Source organism: Manacus vitellinus, unplaced genomic scaffold, assembly GCF_001715985.3.
Source record: "Manacus vitellinus isolate BGI_N305 unplaced genomic scaffold, ASM171598v3 scaffold_112_pilon, whole genome shotgun sequence".
Lineage (NCBI taxonomy): Eukaryota > Metazoa > Chordata > Aves > Passeriformes > Pipridae > Manacus > Manacus vitellinus.
In genome coordinates this window covers 379,058-385,057 of record NW_021938853.1, presented here as the reverse complement: position 1 = coordinate 385,057, position 6,000 = coordinate 379,058, and positions in this window count along the sequence as shown.

Here is a 6,000-nt window from a genome sequence, read left to right as displayed (position 1 = left end):
AAAACCAGAAGTGAAATTAAGCAAGTACTCCTTTATAAATGCCCGGAAAAGCTGCATATCCTAATCAATTTAAGAGTAAAACCCACAGCTGAAGTGATGCCAATAGAGCATATGGAATACAAAAAGATAAATAACCTGAAGGATCCCAGGCAGAAGAGATGGGAAGAAGGCATGAGAAAAGGTACAGAGCAAGCTGGTGAGCTGTTGCTAACCTTTCCAAACACAAATCACTGTAAGTTAATTAATAAATCTTTTTCTCTGATGCTCAGGTATCCAAGAAACAAAAATGACACCAGAGAAAAAACACTGGGTTAACAGGAACACTGATCTTTTTACACTGGGTCATTCATATGTTGCTAAAACACTATAAACCTTCAAAGTTATTTGTATTTTAGATGGTCCCTGTTATGCAAATTCAGCGAAGACATTTTTCAGGGTCAAGCCCAGCCCCAGGTAGTTCAAGATTAACTATCTGCTGTCTTGGGAAGAAACAAAGCCATCAAGGGACTTGGGAAGGGAGGTACCAAGTGTTATCTGAAGGTGCTCCACGATAACATCCAAGGTATCACAAAACCTGCCATTCATCACCTGGGCTCTCCTATGAAGACAAGAGAAGTGTGGTGCAAAAAGAGAACATGCCTTGGGGTGCCACTACCTGCCACTGCAGTATCTGACAGATTGAGAGCTTTAAAAGCAAGGATTAGACACTTTCTTTGCTAAGTCCAGAGCAGGAAAAATGGCTGGAGACACCCACCTATTCTTAAGAGTTTCCCTCACCCCCCCAAAGCTCAGGGCATCCCTCATGCTTTGGAAAAGACAAGTTCTCGCTCAGGATTTCCTGGCTGCACCTGAAAGGGCCTCAGCACACAGTTCTCTTCAAGGTGCTCCAGGGGAACTGGAAAAGCAGCAAAGAAATGGCAACATGAAATCAAAAGCTGAGAATTATTCACACTAAATTGTCTCCCTTCAGCTGTCACTCCCAAGCTCCTGCTCCAGCAAAGCGGAGTCAAAAACTGCCCTGGAAACAAACCCTTCCTTTTGTTCTCTAAAGACTAGAAGCCTTTTTATATTTAAATGAAAATCTGTCAAACTAATTATGTGAATATGTAATGGTCTCATTTTGCACTCATTAGGGAACATGGTAATGGCCATAAATTCCTCTGACGGGAGCGTGTATGTGTGAACACCAATGTCTGGTAACGTCTCATAACCTGCCGGCTGGACCACGGCTTTTGTCTTTAGGTTAGACCTCGTGGGACAAACAAAAGCCCCAGCATTGCTTAAATTAGATGCAAAGTGCTGTGTTCCAGCAATGTGATAAGCATGATCCTTGTGCACACAAACAGCCCAGGGGACCGGGGGACGGTTCCCACCGTGACAGCGCCGTGGCCCCGTGTCGGGCGGTGACGCCGGGCATTGTCCCACAGCATGTACGATTTTCTGCTTCAAGATATATGGGCAGCACAGCTGTTGCCCTGGATTGCTCTGAATGTCCTGTCAGGAGAACGCCAATGGGACACGGCATTCCTGGCATTTTTTTGTGCTTTTGATATCCACAGATAAAAGGAGGAAAAAGAAATAAAGAAATATGGACAAGCAGCACTGAAATAGATGTGTGTATATTATATCTCATTTATAATTCACGGGTTTTTTCACTCCTTTGTCTTTATCCTCATGTACTGATGATGGATAACTTTTGAAATAAAACTGGGTTGGAATTAAAACAGATCCCAGTGTGAGTTAAACAGATGCAGGGAAAAAATCAGCATCAAGGTCCATCTAATGCATCCATGCATGGCTCAAGGATCTTATTCTACATTACAACAGCTTTCAAGTAGAGAATACAGCCAAGGTATTCTTTATGATGCTAAGGTACAGTTAAACTGAGTCAGAGTTTGCGTCTGCTCAGTGCAGCTCAGAACATTCCTCCACAGCTGGCTCTTGCTCTTTGCTTTTTCCAACTGGGCCAGAAAAACCACCAGCCTGTAGTTCAAGCTGGCAACTCACAGTCCCCTGTCCCCAAGTGCTGACAGAGAGTTCCTGGGGAGGGAGAAGAGACTAAAGGTGAAGGGAGCACTGTAGGAGCCATAAGAATACCCACACTGGCTCACTGAGGAACTAAACATGACTAAAGACACCAAGGCCTTGACTTTAATTGCTGTTTTCTCCACCTCACTCTCCTGGTTTTTCTGCGGGTCATTTACTGGAAAGGGCGGCAGCGAGAGCACGGCTGTGGCCGAGTAAGCTCCTGATTAAAGCCTAAATCTCTGGTTGCAGAAGCATTGCCATTTTCCCTGAGTGAGATCAAAAGTAAAAGATAAAACTTATGAGGAGGTGAAAGGCTAATGGCTCCTGAAAATAGTTCGGTGGTGATAGGGCTGAGATTATTTCTTCGAACAACATTTCTCTCATTAAAAGCAGGTAGGTATCAGATTTTAATGACTTGTTTTGTCCCATCTGGGTAGGGCCAGAAAGACTTTACTCCCCTGTTCTCCACAGCCGTCTCGCAGAAGAAATGCTTTACCTGCCTTCTTATCACGGTTAACTGATACCTGCGCTTGAAAGCAGGATTTTACCCTTCTCTACAACCTTAGGCAAATATACCTGGTTCTCAGAGAGCTGACAGGAAGGCAAATCCCCTACTGCAAACTGACAGCTGTCAAGTGATAATAAATACCTGTAACAGGGAGAGTTTTATCCGCCCTTCATGCACCTATCAGCTTTCACTGAAATTATACCCTGCTCCCTGTGATCAAGCCACTCTAGCTGTGTGCCCAGCTTCAAACACAGCCCCGAACTGGAGGGGAAACTGCTGCTTTTCCTCCCCTCTCCTCTTGCATGACATCTCTTAAAAAAAAATCGCATGAAACCTCCAGGAGGTTTGTTTCACTCTGCCCTGACTCCCTCTGGTCTCTTCTCTACTTATTTCAGTATTTATTGCAGGCTGATAGGCATAGAAATACTAAGGAAATACTAAATAAACCAATATACTCTTTGGGAAAGATAAATAGCCCCTTAGTTCTGAATGTCTCACCTCAAACCTCTTGAAACGCTCACGTAACTTTACAACTTACTAATTCCTTGTCTTAAAGGAATTAAAACACTTAAAAACAATCCACCTTGCTGAGTCACAGCAAAGGGTTGAGCAACTTGCAGGAATGAGGCCTCAGCTGCTTGACAGCAGGAAAAAAGGTTAAGGTGTGGGGAGAAACCTCCATTCTCTTCTGCGTTTCAGAAGAGAATTTCCAGGGGAAAGGAAGGAGTAGAACCTTTCAGGCAGACAGACAGTTCCTGCCCCTGCTGCCTGAATAAAGGCTCTTCCAGCATTAACCCTTCCCAGCAGCCATCTCACACTGGTGTCCTTAGGAGACAGTTTTTATGTGGCAAAATCTTCCCTGGAATAAAAGCTGGCATCTCCCAGTAACACCTGTGATGCTGAGCTATCTGTAACTTCTGAGAATCTGGTCCCACCACTCCACGATGCAGCACAGCCCCTCAGCTAGAACAGAAGAGCTCCAGAGCCACAGGAGAATGATGGGCACAACAAACCAGCACATTGGGATCATTTACACCAGTTATAACCTTGGCATTTGAAACAATAAGGCAGAAATGGTTTCTGTTAGGAGGACAATCAGGTGGCTCCACATCCACTGGAGACTTTACTGACCTCGTGGTAAGCACAGATCCACTCTTGCGTTGAATAGAACAAGATTTTGGCAATTAACAATAAATTACGCGCACGGGCTCATGTTCCAGAGCAGAAAGAAAACGCCTCCCCAAAGCAAAGACAAGCTGAGCTCTAAAGGACCCTTTTCTCCTCCAGCACGCCTCACTCCGGAGCAGGAATCCCAGCCCCGTTCCCGCTTATTCATGAGTGAGCGCATGCAGGAGCGGGGAAGAGGGCCGGGAAGAATTTCTTTATGACAAAAAAAAGCGGCAGCCTCATTCCTGAGCCGCTGTTGCCATGGGCCCGCGGGGCTCACAACAGATGGCAGCGAGAGCCATCCCGAGCCCGGCTCTGAAGCTGTCCACTCAAGCATGCCATGCGCATTCCCCACATTCCTCCCGGCCCGAGGGCCTGATCCAGCCCGGGGCTCTGCATCTTCCTGCTCCCGGCACAAAGGAGGCAGCAGCCTTCAGGATAACGGCTTGAGGGGAAGGCTGGACAGAGGCAGAGACAGCCTCTTTGCTGCAGAGGACATCACTGCACCCTGAACACAGCTCAGAGCCAAGGTCACGGCCAGAAGGGATTCACTGTCTATCAGGTGTCACCAAAGCTAAAGGGTGTGAGAGAAAAGGAGCGCAGGGAAAACAGTGCAGAGGTGGGAGGAGAAGCAGCAGGTGACCTAAGCAGCAGAGATGTCGGGGTGTATGGAAAAAGGACACCAAAAGCAGCAGCCACCGACTCCAGGGACCAAAGTGTGCCTCAGAGTGTGATGCACAAAGCTTTCCCGACTGCAGGGCACAGCCAGGCTCGGGAAAAGTCAATCCACTGGACAGTAAAACATAGCGTTCTGGTCTCCTACACCCAAACAACAGCCGGGCTGGCTCTGCAGTGAGGAATTTGAATGTGATTTGCCTGTTGCTTGCTGATCACACAGAACAGGGCTCTTCGAGGCTCATTTGCATTTGGCTGCTGGAGTCACTGGAGTTTCCTTTTTTTGAGGGGGGGTTGTTACAAGGATGGAGACAAAGCAGCAGATGCTGTGGGCTGACCACGAGGAGCAGGGCTGGCCATCCTCATTGTGCTGGGCTGCAGGGCTGCTGGGAAATGTGCTCCCTGCTCCTCAACCCACACCCATCCCAACTGTCCTCTAGGGCTGCAACTCTCATGACTCTCCTAAACACTGTCCTTCCAAAGAGCTGGGAGATAAGGTTATTTTCTGTTTCGTTCTTCTTCTGATGCAGACAAGGCACAAGCACTAGGTTGGAGAAAAGAGTCTGACTTTTGCTAAAAGTCGTTTGGGTGACTGTGTGTGCAGCCTTTTCTGTGCAAGCATGCAGGAAATTTTCCCTCCCTCTCACACACACAATGGTTCAGATTTGGTATTTATGAGCTTAAGTTAGAAATAAAGGAGGAATGAAGTTTCCAGGTGGCTCTTGCTTTCTTTAATCTTTCCTATGTTTCTCTCTCTCCCTCCCTGTCTTTTCTATCAGTGTTTAATCAAATTCCTGCTGTTACTTTTATTGAACAAAGGAGATGCTGGCACAGCCCTGAAGTGCCTGTGTACACGGGTTGCCCTCTAACAGCCAAGTTGCTACGATTTATTGCTAAATGGTCCCTGCAGGCTGTAATTTATAAAAGGCAGAAAGAAATGTCCAGGCTTTAGCAGCTGAGGTAAATGCTAATATCTGGTAATTCTTCATCCACTTGGGTTTCTCTGAGGTATTGCCTTTAGCCCTTTGAAGGCATCTAAAAGACTTATCTTTAAGAGACTATAAATCAGACCAGAGAAAAGAGTAACATCACCCCGAGATGATTTTTTCACTTTGCTTCAAGGGGATGACCACCAAATCTCTTTAACTCAGGCATCTCTTCAGATTTCAGATGGGAGGTTCCTCCCATTACTGAAGCTTGGGGACATGGCCATCCCTGTAGGCATCGGGCCATGCCACAGGGTGATGAGATCTCTGCTGTAAAACAGCCTCTTCCTACAGGCTGTGGATCTTGGTCAGCTCCACTGCCTCAGGAATCTCCAGGGATACTCCCATGCTGGCTAGTTTTGCCCCAGTATTCCACTAGTAACACTTTTGACCTGCACTGCCAACTTTCACTAACCAGACTGGATCACCACAGTGTAGAAAAAACACACAGTTAAAAAAATTTCACAAGGTTTGGCCCGTAGTCAAAGATAAAACAACCCCAAACAAACTTCAACTTAAAAATATCCTAATAGCAGTGAAGCAGGTAATGAGTTTAAAGATTTGTTAACGGGTTTACTAAAGGAGTTCATGTCTCAGGAAATAATCAAAGGCAAAGTTCAATGACCTTAGTTTTCT